Raw genomic sequence first — 17,924 nt, 5'->3', positions numbered from 1 at the left:
AGATGATCTCCATTTATAACAGAGCATCATTGCACTCTGAATTTCTTACCACAACTTATCTGACACGTAGGAAATTCCATTATATCTTTAAAAACACCAGAAATGGCAACAGTTATGGCCCACAGTGCCCTCCTTGGCCTTCTTCCTCCATGAAACCTTGGCTTCTCTTTGGCCCCAACTCAGTTTTCCTGCTGAACCCATAACACTCGAGTCTGTGCATTCGAAAATTTGGAGGGAAATTATTTTATAACCAAGGAATCAGCTTTCATTTTGGCCAGTCCTTCCTTGGTGCTTATTGTGCACAAAAACAAAACAGCAAAAAACAAACAAATGCTGGAAATTTCCAGTATAAATGGAAAATGCTAGAAATATTGTACAGGTCAGGTAGCATCTAAAAATAGTTAAAAAGAGTTGATGTTTTGATTTGTTGACCATTCTTCAGAACTGGGAGAAGATAAATCAAAGGTGTTTTAAGTCACTGAAAAGGGGGAATGGGGAGAGAGAAGAAAGAGAATGTGTGGCTTCGAGGTGGAGACAGATTGTGATTGTGAATAACTCAGATGTCGTTGGCAACTGAAAGAAGGAGGCTAAAACTTGATAATCTCAGCTGATCTAAGCAGAAGGATGTATGAGGAAGTTGATAAATGAAGACAGAAGAGAGAAAAACAGGACAAGTCTTTGAGAGGGAGAACATTTAACATTAAGAAGACTTCTGAAAAAGAAATGCAGACTGGAGATCTTAAATATTTCTGGAAATACCCCGCAGGAGAGAGAAAAATATTATTCATAAGTTCATAAATTCATGAGTTGGGAGCAGAATTAGGCCATTTGGCCCATCAAGTCTACTCCGCCATTCAATCATGGCTGATCTATCTTTCCTTCTCAACCCCATTCCCCTGCTTTTTCCCCCATAACCACTGACACCCATACTCATCAAGAATCTACCTATCTCCGCCTAAAAAATATCCATCAACTTGGCATCCGCTGCCTTCTGTGGCAATGAATTCCACAGTTTCACCACCCTCAAGTATAGGCTTTAAAGGCTGATATCCTTTCATCAGGATCGGCAAGATCTGAAAAACAGGAAGGGTCCGTTGAATTCAGTGTTGACTCTTGGGTGCTTTTCATCCGTGCCTACGATGTCAATGAGATGCTGTTCCTCGAGCTTATGTTGGGATTCATTCAGAAAGGTCTAAGAGGCCACTAGGCAGAGAGGTCAATGTAGAAATAGGATGGTGAATGTAGTTCAGGATCACACTCGAATGAGAAGTAGTTATCCACTCTGCATTTCGGTTTTCCAGTGTACAGGAGACCAAATCATCAGCACCTAATGTAGTGTGCTAAATTAGAATAAGTGAATCCCCACTTTATCTTGGAGTAGTGTTTGATGCCGTAATAATGTAAATGGAAAAGGAATGGTGACAGGGCAGGTGTGATTTCTCCTGTAGTACAAAATGGGTGTGGAAATTGCTAATGGAGAGACTTACAATCTCTCAGGAAAAGTGAAAGGGAGGGTGTGCCTGGTGGGGTGGCATTGTGTTGAAGCCATTGGCCAACAACTTACCTCAGGATAACTACTCAAAAAGCTCAATCTCTTATCAAAGAATTTGCTCAATAAATAATTGTACACCACAAAAATAATATACCTTTAATTCAAGATAGTCACAAAGTGCTGAAGGAACTCAGCGGGTCAGGCAGCATCTCTGGAGAAAAAGGACAGGTGATGTTTCGGGTTTCTTCAGTCTGACCCGAAAGGTCACCTATCCTTTCTCTCCAGAGATGCTGCCTGACCCGCCGAGTTACTCCAGCACTTTGTGTCTATCTAAGGTATAAACCAGCGTCTGCAGTTCTTTGTTTCTACCTTATACCTTTAATTAGTACGTTTTATAACCTCTGGATGTCTAGTGTTTCACAGAAAATTAAGTGCTGCTGAAATGTCACAATGTCATATAACACCTCTACTAATTTGCATGCAATAAGATTCCACAAACAGAGAGGCACATAGGATCAAATGATTATTTCTCTGCAGTCATGTGAGGATTAAGGGCATCTTTGGTCTCCGTGAAGTATTGTTGTGATCTTTTTTTATATCCACCTGGATGGGTTTTAATGATTCACCAGGAAACAACACTTTCAGCAGTGCAGTATTCCCTCAGTAATACACTGCAGAATCTACACAGATTACATTATTCAACTTGCGGTTTAGGACTCAAAGTCATAGCCTGCTGACTCAGATAAGAAACTGTGCATTATCTCTATGACGATGGTTTAGTTTAGTTTAAGAAGTGTAAGAAAATAACTGCAGATGCTGGTGCAAATCGAAGGTATTTATTTCACAAAATGCTGGAGTAACTCAGCGGGTCAAGCAGCATCTCAGGAGAAAAGGAATGGGTGACGTTTCGGGTCGAGACCCTTCTTCAGTTTAGTTTAGTTTAGTTTATTGTCGCTTGTACAGAGGTACTGTGAAAAGCTTGTTTTTATTGCAATGACAGTTTAAAGACTGTACATTGTTACAATCAAGATGCCCAGAATGCACAGATACAGGATAAAGGGAATAATGTTTAGTGCAAGATCAAGCCTAGTAAAAGTCTGATTAAAGGTAGTCCAAGGGTCTCCAATGAGGTAGATGGTAGATCAGGACTACTCTCTAGTTAGCAATAGGATGATTAATTTGCCTGATAACAGCTGGGAAGGAACTGTCCCTGAATCTGGAGGTGTGCGTTTTCACCTTTCTGTACCTCTTGCCTGATGGGAGAAGGGAGAAACGGGAGTGTCCGGGGTGAAACATGTCCTTGATTATGCCGCTGGCCTTGCTTAGTCAGCATGAGGTGTCGTAGAAGTCAATGAAAGGAAGGATGGTTTGCGTGATGGCCCAGGCTGCATCCACAATTCTCTGCAATTTCTTGTGGTCTTGGATGGAGCTGTTCCCAATGATGGTGGTGGTGGGAATTTGGAACGAGCTGCCAGAGGAGGTAGTTAGGGCAGGGACTATAATAACATTTAAAAGACATTTAGAGAGGTACATGGATGGGAAAGGCTTAGAGGGATATGGGCCAAATGCAGGCAGGTGGGACTAGTGTAGACGGGGCATCTTGGCTTGCATCAGTAAGTTGGGCCGAAAGGCCTGTTTCCATGCTGTGTGATTCTATGACTCTATACACAAAAACTAATTCTATCTCATACCTCCGTCCTCACACAAATTTGAACACTCTTTCCATCCTGATTAGGTCATCCAATATCTCAATCACTCCACAAAGAAATAACCATTTTCACAATAACTCAATCGTTCTATTCATCACGCTCAGCGTTATTTGTGGAGACACAAGAGACTGCAGATGCTGGAATCTGAAACAAAAATTAAACTGCTGAAGGAATTCAAGGGCCTAGCAGAATCTGTGGAGGCACTGGGATGGCTGAGGTTTCAAGGCCTTGCATTAGGAGTCATGCCCCGATTAAGTTTCTCGGTACCACAAGCTAGCACCACATAACCAACAATATTTACTTGTGTAGGAAGGAACTGCAGATGCTTGTTTAAACCAAAGATAGGCACAAAAAGTTGCAGTGACTCAGCAGGACAGGCAGCATCTCTGGAGAGAAGGAATGGGTGATGTTTCTGGTCGAAACCCTTCTTCAGACTCAGAACAATACTTACTAATTTAATCACTCACTGAACCACTTTCTTCTTGACTCACTTACACCATAGATTCATGACTGAATTATCAATGTTGCAAAAAGCTTTAGACCTTACCATTTCCCCCTATCTTGTTTCACCTGAAAGTGTTTGCTGTTGCTGAAATGGAGTTCAAGAATGCCGCTCGCCTGCTTTAGCTGGCCAACTGTCGATCGTTTATGCCTTGGCATAACCTTGCACGTCAGCCTTGCAGGAAAAGCTGGTAGACCATTGAACTGCTGAAAGCTTCATAACTGAGCTGAATCCTGTCATCACTGAATGCCCACACAAGCACAGTTTCAGCAGGGGTCACTGATTAGCAATTTGGCACAGGAATTTCTCAGTGCTCAGAGGCACCAACGGCACCCCTGGTGCCTCAATTGCTCCCCTTGCTTTGTTCATTTTGGAATTTTTTCTTTAAAGTTTCAACTAAAACAGGCAATAACCCCAATCACGTTGTTCCTATATTACTGGCATCCGGGAGCGATTTGCCTATTTTCCGCAGTAATATCTGTAAAACGGTTAATGATGTGCACGGAACACTACTGGGACATCTGTGGTGAATTATAGAATTATAATTTCACTGGTCTTTTTCCATGGTACTTCATTCATAATGTGAAATCTCCTTGTGGGTGTAATAACTCTGAAAACATAATGGAATCGGAAATAAGGTAATCAAAGTGTTACCCCGTACACTATCCAGAGCTTAATTTAGATTAAAGTGGGAGTTTTTTTCAATGATGTTGACATTGAAGTGGATTAGATATAAATGATGTTGAGCTCCATCATTTCTCTGTAATACGATGAGATCAAAGTCCAATACCTCTACCATTAGAATAGACAACTGATTTCTAATGGAGACACAATCCTTTCTTTGAAATGTGCTTTCACGTTACCAAGATTAATGAGATTTTTGCAAACTTTGTGCTGCCATCTTTAAGTTCTACGAATGCATTTTCCAAATTGACTTGAAGTCTCAGTTTTGGCTTGTGGGTCTCCAATATTAGGTGACTTTTTCCAAAACTAACCGGTAAATTACGACATTGAAGTCATTTCATAATTCCAAATGTAGAATGCAAAAATCTGTGCATGCAATAGATGTGAGGTTGCATTTTGTGAGCCTTTGATAATTTAGCCAATTTGAAAATCTGATGGCATACTTTGAATTTCTATCAGGTAATTAAAACTAACCGTGTACTTTGATGATGGTAAAATGGCTTCCCTGTGGCAAGGAGGAACAAATTACACCAGGGATTTTGCAACAAAAAAAAAATCAAAAGTATGTTCCTGTCATGATGGGCACAGAGCAGCAGTAAGTTTTTAGTACAAGATATTCATATTCTACATTTTGAAATTACATATTGGCAATTCACATACTGAACAGAATGTACTAACTAGCTGCCATCATTAACTGCTCATTAATTTTCCAGTGTTATCCCTCAGCATCTTCTTTTCCCAAATCATGCACCATAACTGACTAATAACATCTGCCCCTATTGCTGCAGGTATTAGCTGGCTTGCAATTTGTGTTTAAAACGGAATATATCACGGTTACAGTACACTTAACAAAAGCCTACAGATTATTATGTTTATTATTTCCTCCAACCAAAGTCCTCTTGAACTGCACAATTAAAAACTTTATTTTTTAACAAAAGATTGAAAACTGGTGCCTTTAAATCCTACAATTATTTTGCAACAATGCAACACTTGTTTCACGTCAGCTATGTTCCTCTAAATGACGTGAAGTAGACCAAGCTTCGCAGGGATTTTAGAATGAAGATAAAGATTTGAAAAGCAGAGACGGGAGTTTAGGACTTGGGGAGTCGCTCTGACTTGGAGATGGGAGTTGCAATATTAACCTGGTGGAGGACGAAAGTTTGCAGTGGACACCGGCAAAAGAAAAGCCCACCATGTCACCAGTGGTAGAGAGATTGGTTGATGCCGGATTAACACATAGAAAGACAACTGCAGTTAATTCAGTCAGTGATGAAGGATCTAAAATCATCACAGAAAATTGCTCACAAAGACCAGTGGTTCTGTGGTGTGGAATTCCCTTTTTCCTGACAGAAGTTCTAGTGTTTGTGTTTGAATGCAAAGGTTCAGTGGCTCTTCGCTACTGGTTTTTTAGACATTAAGGGGATCAAGGGATTTCGGTTTAGCGCTGTAAAGCGGTTCTGAAGTAAAAGATCAGCTGTGAATTTACTGAATGGTGGAGCAGGTACAAGGGATCGAATGGCAGGCAGGTTTGCTAGTGCTACACGGGTGGGTTTAAATTAAATAGCGGGGAGGAGGTCTTGACAAATTGGGAGTATAAGGATGGAGTTAAAGGGGAAGAGAGTACAGGAAAAGTTACGAAAGACACCCAAATTAATGGGACGGAAAGTTCAAGAAGGGATAAGATAGTAAGGTCAGGTGAAATAGCAACTGGTGTGAGAGGGGAGGTGAATACCAAATTAAAAGTGTGAAATATGAATGCGCGAAGTATAAGAAATAAAGTGGATGAGCTTGAGGCTCAGTTAGAAATTGGCAAGTATGATGTTGTGGGAATTACAGAAACATGGCTGCAAGAGGATCAGAGATGGGAACTGAATATTCAGGGGTATACGTCCTATCGAAAAGACAGACAGGTGGGCAGAGGGGTTTGGGGTGGCTCTGTTGGTAAGGAATGAAATTCAGTTCCTTGCGAGGGGTGACATAGAATCAGAAGATGTAGAGTCATTGTGGATAGAACTGAGAAATTGTAAGGGTAAAAAGACCCAAATGGGAGGTATCTACAGGTCCCCAAACTGTGGCCTGGAGATAGGGTGCAAGTTGCATCAGTAGTTATAATTGGCATGTAACAAAGGTAATGCTATGGTGTTTATGGGAGATTTCAACATGCAGGTAGACTGGGAAAATCAGGTTGGGACTGGACCCCAAGAAAGGGAGTTTGTAGAGGGCCTCCAAGATGGATTCTTAGAGCAGCTTGTACTGGAACCTACCAGGGAGAAGGCAATTCTAGATTTAGTGTTGTGTAATGAACTGGATTTGATAAGGGAACTCAAGGTAAAGGAACCATTAGGAGATAGTGACCATACTATGATAAATTTTAATCTGCAATTTAAGAGGGAGAAGGTAAATTCGGAAGTGTCTATATTGCAATTGAACAAAGGGGACTATGGCAGCATGAGGGAGGAGCTGGCCAAAGTTGACTGGAAAGGGACCCTAGCAGGGATGGCAGGTATTTCTGGGAATAATCCAGAAGATGCAGGATCATTTCATTCCAAAGAGGGAGAAAGATTCTAAGGGGAGTAAGAGGCGACCATGGCTGACAAGGGAAGTCAAGGACAGCATAAAAATAAAAGAGAAGACGTATAACATAGCAAAGATGAGCGGGAAGCCAGAGGATTGCGAAACTTTTAAAGATCAACAGAAGGTAACTAAAAAGGCAATAGGGGAAAAAGATGAAGTACGAAGGTAACTAGTCAAGAATATAAAAGAGGATAGTAAAAGCTTCTTTAGATATGTGAAGAGGAAAAAATTAGTTAAGACAAATGTGGGTCCCTTGAAGACAGAAACGGGTGAATTTATTATGGGGAACAAGGAAATGGCAGACGAGTTGAACAGGTACTTTGGTTCTGTCTTCACTAAGGAAGATGCAAACAATCTCCCAGAAGTACTAGGGGACAAAGGATCTACGGTGATGGAGGAACTGACATTAGTCAGGAAATGGTGTTGGGTAGACCGATGGGACTGAAGGCTAATAAATCCCCAGGGCCTGATGGTCTGCATCCCAAGGTACTCAAGGAGGTGGCTCTAGAAATCTGGATGCATTGGTGATCATTTTCCAATATTCTACGGATTCTGGATCAGTTCCTATGGATTGTAGGGTAGCTTTTTAAGAAAGGAGGGAGAAAGAAAGCAGGGAATTATAGACCAGTTGGCCTGACATCAGTGGTGGGGAAGTTGCTGGTCGATTATTAAAGATGTAATAGCGGCGCATTTGGATAGCAGTAACAGGGTCGGTCCAAGCCAGCATGGATTTACGAAGGGGAAATCTTGCTTGACAAATCTTCTGGAATTTTTTGAGGATGTAACAAGTAAAATAGACAAGGGAGAGCCAGTCGTTGTAGTGTACCTGGACTCTCAGAAAACCTTTGATAAGGATCCACATAGGATATTAGTGTGCATAATTAGAGCACATGATATTGGGGGTAGGGTATTAACATGAATAGAAAATTGGTTGGCAGACAGGAAACAAAGAGTAGGGATTAACGGGTCCCTTTCAGAATGGCAGACAGTGACCAGTGGGGTGCCGCAAGGCTCGGTGGTGGGACCGCAGCTATTTACATTATACATTAATGATTTAGATGAAGGAATTAAATGTAACATTAGCAAATTTGCAGATGACACAAAGCTGGGTGGCAGTGTGAACTGTGAAGAGGATGCAGAGTGACTTGAACAGGATGGCAGATTATTATCTGAATGGTGTCAGGTTAGGAAAAGGGGAAGTACAACGAGACCTGGGTGTCCTTGTACATCAGTCACTGAAAGTAAGCATGCAGGTACAGCAGGCAATGAAGAAAGCTAATGGCATGTTGGCCTTCATAACGAGAGGAGTTGAGTATCAATATCAATAGTCGTTTATTTGTCACATACACATAAATGTGTAGTGAAATGAAACATTACCCGGAGTTCAACAATAAGACCAATAAGAATAATCAATAAAAATGCAATAACACACACAATCATACACTAACACCAAACAAAAGAAACATCCATCACAGTGAGTCTCCTCCAGTCACCTCCTCACTGTGATGGAAGGCCACAATGTATTTTTCTCTTCCCTGCCGTCTTCTCCCGTGGTCAGGCTGTTGTAGTTGCCACGTCGGGGCGGTCGGGGCTCCCGACATTGAAGCCCCCACCGGGTGGAGAAAATCCCGCCGCCTATTTCAGGCCGCGCCGGACGGTGAAAGGTCCGCAGCGGGCCGACCCAAGCCCCGCGATTCGGGGTGGGCGAAGACACTGTCGCTGCCGCAGCTCCCGATGTTGGCCCCCATCCAGGGGCCTGCGGGCTTCCGACGTCCAGGCGGCCCGCGCCGGAGCCTCCGGAGACGAGTCGCAGCCGCTCCCGCAGCCTCCGAAGGCAGCCAGCGCCGCTAGTGGTGAGTCCGAGCCACGGGCTCTGCGAACCAGAGCCCAGGTGGTCCCAGGTGCATGGCCGGTGGTAGGCCGCAGCGGGAACGGAGACACGACACAGAAACAAAGGTCGCGTCTCCGTTCGGGAGAGAGAATTTTACAGTTCCCGTTCCCTCCCACCCACCCCCATCCCACATAACATCATATTAAAACTACAATTCATACAAAAACAACAAAAAACACAAAAGACAGACGGACTGCAGGCAAGCCGCAGCTGCGAGGGCAGCGCTGGCTCCTCCTTTTAGGAGCAAAGAGGTCCTTCTGCAGTTGTACAGGGCCCTGGTGAGACCGCACCTGGAGTATTGTGTGCAGTTTTGGTCTCCAAATTTGAGGAAGGACATTCTTGCTATTGAGGGAGTGCAGCTTAGGTTCACGAGGTCAATTCCCGGGATGGTGGGACTGTCATATGATGATAGAATGGAGCAACTGGGCTTGTATTCACTGGAATTTAGAAGGATGAGAGGGGATCTTATAGAAACATATAAAATCATTAAGGGATTGGACATGCGCGATGCAGGAAACATGTTCCCAATGTTGGGGGAGTCCAGAACCAGCGGCCACAGTTTAAGAGGGGAGGGGAGGGGAGGGGGGGGGGGGGGGTTGGTGGGAGATGGTGCTGCACCAATGCAGGAGAGGTTTGGCCCCAACGGGTCCACTTGGTCTAGTTAGTTATAAAGCAAAAGGACAACCTGGGATGTAAAATGGAGGGTATATTTTATTCTGTCAATATTCCATATTGGGGAAACAACAATTTACAGAACGAGGTGCTTGGGAAACCAACAGAATGGAATTGTTACATATTTATTTTGTTTCCAGACTTCAGGTTGAAAAATATTTAGTTCGTGGTGACGCAGTTATGCACTTATTTAGTTTTAATATTATCTTCCACCACCCTATTTGCTTTGCCTGCAGCCACCACTCTCCCTGCCCCGCTCCTTCGCCCAAAAATACACATGAAATAATAACCACGAGTAAATGATAGGGGAAGTCCTATCCTTCTCTATCCATAACTAAGCATCATCAGGTTCAGTACAGTAGACTTGGGTGATTCATCTTTTGGTAGTTCTCACTTGCAGTTCCATAGTGCCAAACACAAAGTGCTGGAGGTACTCACTGGGCCTTGTGGAGGGAATGGAAAAACAATGTTTCGGTCGGAGCCAATCTGAAGAGCAGTCCTGACCCAAAACGTCATCTTTCCATTCCCTCCACAGATGCTGCCTGACCCATTGATTTCTTCTAGCACATTGTGTTTTGTTCAAAAGGCCAACATCCGTCATTTCTTATGTCTGCGTTGTTACACAGTGTCGCACTGCTGGCTGAGATGAGGAACTAGGGTCAATTTTCCTGCTCATCTTCAAATTTCAACTTTTTACCCTGAGCCTTTCCACCTCACGACCTGGTGTCATTTCACTGACTCTTATTAATATATTTTAGTTATATATAATTATACAGAACGAGAAAACTGCATTCAATTCTGAAGAAGGACCCTCAACCTAAGACATTAAATTTCTGTCAACAGGGCAGCACGGTGGCGCAGCGGTAGGGCTGCAGCCTAACAGCACCAGAGACCCAGGTTTGATCCTGACTACTGGTGCTGTCGGTACGGAGTTTGTACGTTCTTCCTGTGACCGTGTGGGTTTTCTCCAGGTGCTCCGGTTTCCTCCCACACTCCAAAGACGTACAGGTCATAGGTCAATTGGCTTTGATTAAAAATTGTAAATTGTCCCTAGTGTGTAGGATAGTGCATGTATATGGGGGGATTGCTGGTCGGCATAGACTCGGTGGGCCGAAGGGCCATTTTCTGTGTCGTGTTTCTCTAAAGTCTAAAGATGCTTACTGACTTGCTTACTGCTTCCAGTATATCCTGCCTTTATATTGCATTCGTGTTAACTTGTCTGTGTTGTGATTTATGCTTCATATGAACCTTTTCCTACTGCATTTCATCTTACTTTATCAGTATAACCTTCTGCTTTCTCCCTAGTGTTTATTTAATTATCCTTTATATCATGCAATATCTTGTATAATACAATGTTCCCAAAGCATATCACGTCCAATAATTTACTTGATGGTACCTCACTGTGGCAGCCAATTTGCTTTAATTAACCAATGTTGTAACTGTAGCAACCCTTCCTGAAAAGTAGCTCTTACATTAGGTTGATCACTAGCAGTTCTGAGTGTTTCAAACAGATTGTAACCTCAGCTCTAACAACATGCATTACTGACAAAGAAGAGATTAGTAATTACATAATGTTTTCACATCCCAACTGCAGTCACAGTGATACTTTCGAAATACGCTCACTGCCGTAATGAAAAGAATCAAAGGAGCAAATGGGGAAACATTATCCTACAGGAGGTTACGCCGATGCTAATCAGGAGACTGGAAAAAATGCGATAAACTCAAAATCAAATAAATAACTTTCATGGGAATGGAGGTGAAGAACAAAGCAAACTGGTTTCGTGGGGGGGAAAGATCAAAGGTAGGGAGTATGTTTGAGAGCAGTTAATGATGGAGGATACGGTTACAAATACTAAGGCAACGTTGAATGAAAGATTATTTTAGAGTGAGGTAAATGAGGGGTGTCGAGTAAGACTGTTGGTAACATTGCTCCAAAACAAACAGAACCTCCTTTCACCACATAATATTCCACGGGTTGCTGTGTTAAACAATCTGAGATACTGCCTTTAGGCCATACAAAGAAGCAGTGGCATTTTTAATGAGAGGTGATTCCCATAATGATACAATAAATCAGAAAAAAAACTGTGTCTGTGAATACTTCACAGCAGTACAAAGCTGATCCCTGCCCTCTTAGTGGCTTATAAAATATCTAACATACCCAATTAATGAAAACAGGAATTTTGAACGTAACTCGGAGAGTGGGGACTTGGGGTTTATCACTCCACAGCTAAATTCAGTGCTCAGCAGATTGTGGTTTTTAAAAAATATATCTTGCAGCTAGTCACTGCTACACCCGAGCAAAAGGACACCATGGTTTCCAAGATTTCTTTCATTCATTGTTTTCTTTGTTTAGTAAACTTCTGCATCCTTGCATACAATATACATCCATGGCCTTTAGCTGAAGTTGATCTAAATTATGTCATTACATTTTGGTCTTTTACCCAGATGGTGGTCCTATTCAGCTTCACAGGGGTGAAAATTATTAATGAGTTGGGATAATAAGCCTGCAAAAGGCAGACCTGAATAGGTATGTTTTGAGAAAGCACTTAAAAGTTGGGATTAATTATTTGGAAGGAGCAACGGACCAACAGAAGACCAACAGAGGTTAAGTCAAGACATCGAAGGTTCTACAACCAATTCAAGAATGGAGAGAATGGGCCAATACTGTAGATGCTGGAAATTAGACTAAGAACATGGGATGCTGGAAATTTGTAACAAGTCTGCCGTTACCTACAGAGAGAAAAAGAGAGGTCATGTTGCAGACTGATGTTTTCACTGGAACTGGAGAGAATGCACTGTGGCCACAGTTTAAGAATAAGGGGTAGGCCATTTAGAAAGGAGATGAGAAAAAACTTTTTCAGTCAGAGAGTTGTAAATCTGTGGAATTCTCTGCCTCAGAAGGCAGTAGAGGCCAATTCTCTGAATGCATTCAAGAGAGAGCTGGATAGAGCTCTTAAGGATAGCGGAGTCAGGGGGTATGGGGATAAGGCAGGAACGGGGTACTGATTGAGAATGATCAGCCATGATCACATTGAATGGTGGTGCTGGCTCGAAGGGCCGAATGGCCTACTCCTGCACCTATTGTCTATTGCCTATTGTTTGGTTCCCTGGATATTGGGAAGAGAAGGGGTCAGGGAGTCCCAGGGCCTTGCAAAATGCTGAAAAAGGAGCAAAGGGTACGATGTGTCTGGTGGTAGTGTCTTTTATCGAGGGTGTCAGAAATGATAGCACAAAATCCACGTAAATTAACATTTAGCTAATTCAGTATGACAAAACAATATAAAACCTATAATTCTAAAACCTAAAAGTGTTGATATGCCGATCACTCCCATACAGTATATAAAATGATTCAGACCTACCTGGAACTAGCAGAAATACTGGGATTTACCCAGGTTCCTAGCTAAATTGGCAGTAGCATCATCTAATCTGCTGCCTATACTGTAGTCTGCTCCTGTTTTCCTCTGATCATCTCATCATATCATCCATAGGGCAGCATGATTTACCACTGATTTCCCAGCTCGCAGGCTGGGACACCTGCCCTGGGCCTGTGCCAGGTTAAGCCTGTGCAAGCACGCAAGTCCCCATTTAATTGATAAGGAAATATTGAAGCAAGATAATTAGCTATGTTCTTCTTATTTACAATTTAGCTTTAATGATTTTAATTGACATCCCGTACGTGAGACTACTTTGCAGTTTTATATATGTGAAGATACAAAGCAAATTTAACTTTTTAACAAATATTATCTTTTTTATGTGTCTCAAGTGCCACTAAACGTTTGTGAATGTCAATTTTAGAGTCATGGAGTTATATAACATGGTAGCAAGCCCTTCAGTCGAACAAGCTGTATATTTAAGCTAGTACTATTTGCTGGCATTGGGCTATCCAATATACCTGTCCAAATGTCTTTGAAATGTTTTAAATGTATGTGCCTCTACCATTTTGTTTGACAGCACATTTCATATACTCACCACTCCCTGTCTTAAAAACTTGCCCCTCAGTTCCCTTTAAGTCTTTCCCTTCTCACCATAAACCAATGTCTACTAGTTTTAAACTTCCATACCCTGGAAAAAGACTGTCAGTATCTACGCTTTATAACCTCATAATTTTATAGTCCTCTGACGTCACCTCTCAACCCCCTTAGTCCCTTAGAAAATACTCTCAGCCGGCCTACTCATAACTCAAGCGCTGAAGTCAGGGAACATCCTTGTAACTCTTTTCGGCACCCTCTCTAACTTAATCACATCCTTCTGAGAGCGGCGAGACAACCAGAATGGCGCACAATAGACCAAGTGTGGCCTAACCAATGTTTTGCACAACTGTAACATGACATCCAGACTGCTGCACTCAATGCCTTAGCCAAAGAAGGTAGCATGACCAATGCCATCATCACCATCCTGTCTACCTGTGCTGCCACTTTCATGGAACTATGTACTTGTATCCTTACATCTCTGTTCACCAACACTCCCCAGGGCCCTGCCATTCACTGTGTACGTCCTGCCCTGGTTTAACTTCCCAAAATTTATAATTTTACACTTGTTTAAGTTAAGCTCCATCTGCCATTCCTCTGCCCACTTTCCCAACAGATCAATACCCCAATATAATCTTGGAAAATCTTCATTGTCCACAATGTCACCGATTTGGTGTCATCTGGAAACACGTTAATCGCCACCTACCTTCTTGTACAAATCATTAATATGGAATGATAACCGACAGGAGACCAATCACACCTTGTAGCACACCTCTGGTCACAGGGCTTCAATACAACTCTGTGCTACCACCCTCTGCCTCCTACTACCATTAACCTTGTATCCAGTCGGCTAGCTCACCTTGGATGCCATGCGCTTTCTAATCTTCTAACTCTGCCCATAATGCGAGACCTTGTCAAAATCCTGCCAAAGTATAAGTAGACAACGCCCTGTCTTTGTCAATACTGTTGGTCACCTTTTTAAAAAAATCGTGAGACATGATTTCCCAAGCATAGGCTTTGCTGACTATCCCAATCAATCTTTGCCTTTCCAAATGAAAATTGAATATTGCGTCTCAGAGTGCCCTTTACTAGCTATACCACCATTGTTGAAAGGTTCACTAACCTATAGTTTCCTGGCTTGTTCTTGCAGCCCTTCTGAAATAAAGACACTAAATTAGCTCATGGATGACCTACTCTCACAAAACTTAAATAAAATTCTTGTTGCAGTCGTACAACATTGGTTACACCTCACTTTGAGTGTTATGTACTTTTCTAGTTGCCACGCTAAAGTAAGCAATAATGTGTAGCAGTGGAGAGAGTGCAGAAAAAAAACTCATCAGGATATTGGTTGGAATGGATGGCTGTAGTTATTAGGAGAGATTGGAGAGGCTGAGTTTATTCTCACATTGGAGACTGAGGGGTGACCTCTTATGAGGGGCATAGAAATGATAGATGGTTACATTCTATCTTCCATTACAGTGGAGTCTCGAACTAGAGGGCATAGCTTTAAGATGTGAGAAGAGAAATTTAAAGGGAATCTGAGGAGTTTGTTTTTAAGTGAATTAAGTGAATATATTTTTTCACATATCTGGATCAAGTTGCCAATGGAGATGGTAGTAGCAGATACAATTTCAATGTATTAAAGGTATTTAGACAGGTACTTGCAGAGGGAAGAAGTAGATGGATACAAGCACAATGAAGGCAAATGGGATGAGCATACATAAGCATCAGTCGGTATGGATGAGCTGGGCTGAAAGGGAGTATTTCTCTGATGTCGATTCCATGATTCTTTGATTTTGTTTTTCTACCAATTTACTGTTTATCTACCTGAAGCTTACAAGGTTTTAACACAATTATTGTAATGAATACCAATTAAACCACAGAATAAGCACTGAGGTGGAAAAAGGAAAGGTAATTTGATTTGGTTTATGAGCGAGTGGTTTATAAAAGTTAGTAATTAACCGGAAAGATCAAGTGCTCCGATCTCTGGAATGACGCTTGAAGTCACTTTTGTCTGAGAGTGTCAAATGCACAAACAACTGAGCCATAACTGACACGTTTTATACACATAGTTATAGAATCAATTATTCATTATTCATTATGGAAAACAAAGGAAACCAATTGACTGGTGAATCTTATAGACAATAGACAATAGGTGCAGGAGTAGGCTATTCAGCCCTTCGAGCCAGCACCGCCATTCAATGCGATCATGGCTGATCACTCTCAATCAGTACCCCTGAAGCAATAGTTCAGTAAGTAAAACTGGGTGGCAGATTGGTAGAGTTGCTGCCTTACGGCGCCAGAGACCCGGTTTCGATCCTGACCATGGGTGCTGTCTGTACGGTGTTTGTACATTTCCCCCATGACCGTGTGGGTTTTCTCCGGGAGCTCCGGTTTCCTCCCAAATTCCCAAAACATACAGGATGTGGTAAAAAAAATTGTAAATCGTTCCAAGTGTGTAGGATAGTGCTAATGTACGGTGATCGCTGTTCGACGTCAACTCAGTGGGTCGAAGGGCCTGTTTCCACATAGTATCTCTAAAACTAAAATAATTTACTCAATGTGAAACAAAACTAACAGCCTGGCCATCTTCCAGGTTCAATAGACTCAAGTATAAAAATCTAGAAGTACATTTTTATTGTGTGTTACAAAGGCACTGTCATTCAGGTGAAATATTAAACCAAAGATTCTGCCGGCTATCCCCAAGGAAGATATCACTAACAATATTGTCATGAAAGCACTGCTGTCAGTGTGAGCGTGCTGTGCACAAATTGGCCACGTTGCCATTGCGATTACATGTCATAAATACCAAAATAGGTCGGGACATCCAGAGGTTGTCAAAGGTGGCATATAATACAAGTTTTCTTTTTTTTCAATTTAAAAAATAGCTGCAAAACTAGACCCACTTGAGCCTGCATTACCATTCAATGATCACAACTGACATTCTATCTCCTCAGCTTTCCCACATTAATCCTCTATCTATAATGTCAGATCTCATTTATTTCCATTTATAAAGGTCAAGGGAATATTTAACGATGACTTTTTAAATCAGGTTGTGTTTGATGGCGTGAATCAAACTATGTCTCCTGGTTGGAGAATCAGTAACGGGTGACTATTCATTTAAAACTGTTACTAAATGAGTGAAGAAAGGTTAGGAGAGTTTTCTTTCTGCACAGTAAGTAGGAGCATGAAATCCTTGCCATGGGTATGAGTCGAGCAAGAGAATATTGCATCTTTGAAAGGAAAAGTCTATCAATATTTTAAACAGTGCATAATAGATGTGCAGTGAAGAGACTACTGGGCAGAAGAATTAGATCTGGATTGTTTTAACTATGATTGACATACATATGAAGGGTTTAATATCCTCATAAATGTTTCAGATCACTTTCTATAATTTACCTTGAAATGCAATGACTGCTATAATGCAGGCCAAACTGCAAACAAGATAATGCAAACCGGAAAGTGATCACTGAACAATAAGCTTGGCTTTAATTGCTCTCTCGACAGATGCTGCCCGACATGTTGAGGATTTCCATATTCTTGTGTTTTATTTCAAATTTCCAACGTCTGCAGTATTTTGCTGGCCCCATAGCAGAAGCGTCCACGTCGCGGGGCTGGAAACTGGAAGTGTCCTGAGCTAATTCTGCTCCCACCATCGTCTACTGTACAAGTGATGGCTCCCACTGATTGTCGCTGGAAGCTTGCGGCCTTTTTAGGTCGGAGGATGATAGTGATGTAACATTTGAATGAAGGACTCAAAAGGAAAAGTATTTTGCTTTTCAATTTTTTGTACTGGTTGCAGGAGTAATATTGCAAGTGACATTAAGAAAACATATTGTTGTTTAGTTTAGTTTAGGAATACTGGATGGAAACAGGCTCTTTGGCCCACTGAGTTCACACTGACTGTTGATCACCTATTCACAATAGTTCTCTGTTATTCCACTTTCTCATCCACTCCCTGCACATTAGGGGCAATTTTACAGAGGCTTTTACAGAGGGATGTGAAAGGAAACCCGAGCACCTGAACGAAACCCACATGGTCACAAGGAGAACATTGTGAAAGATTCCACACAGACAGCACTCAAGGTCAGGATCGACCCTGGGTCTCTGGTGCCGTGAGAAATGGCTCCTACCAATATCCTAGCAGCTCAATTTAAATTTTGATCCATCATCAAAAGGATTGTGACAATGCCAGATTGACAGAGATACCTCCGGCAACAACCTGGTGATAAACTCCAGCAATCACATGTTTCTAATGTGAAAGCAGCAGCTTTGAACTCCAAGCAAAAATGACAGAACGCAAGAAAATAGTAGGCCACCTGCCCACTAGTCAATATAAGCATGGCTGATCTGCCCCAGGCCACAGCTCCTCTTCTGTGCTGCTTACACTACTCCTCAGGTTCTGCCTTCAAAATTGTATTTTCGTCCTCTT

General features: G+C 42.0%; 1 protein-coding gene across 1 annotated transcript in view; it reads left to right on the top strand.

Annotated features, from left to right (window-relative positions):
- The window catches only part of LOC144608831 (high affinity cGMP-specific 3',5'-cyclic phosphodiesterase 9A-like), a 91,827-nt gene extending 74,190 nt beyond the window's left edge, over window positions 1-17,637 (top strand). The window contains exon 19 of the mRNA XM_078427000.1: window positions 17,462-17,637. The gene's annotated coding sequence lies outside the window, so the exon portion shown is untranslated. The remainder of the gene's footprint in view (window positions 1-17,461) is intronic.
- Window positions 17,638-17,924: the final 287 nt, after the last annotated feature.

Source organism: Rhinoraja longicauda, chromosome 32, assembly GCF_053455715.1.
Source record: "Rhinoraja longicauda isolate Sanriku21f chromosome 32, sRhiLon1.1, whole genome shotgun sequence".
Taxonomy (NCBI): Eukaryota; Metazoa; Chordata; class Chondrichthyes; order Rajiformes; family Arhynchobatidae; genus Rhinoraja; species Rhinoraja longicauda.
Note: the sequence above shows the minus strand (reverse complement) of the source record. Positions and strands in the feature narration are given on the sequence as shown.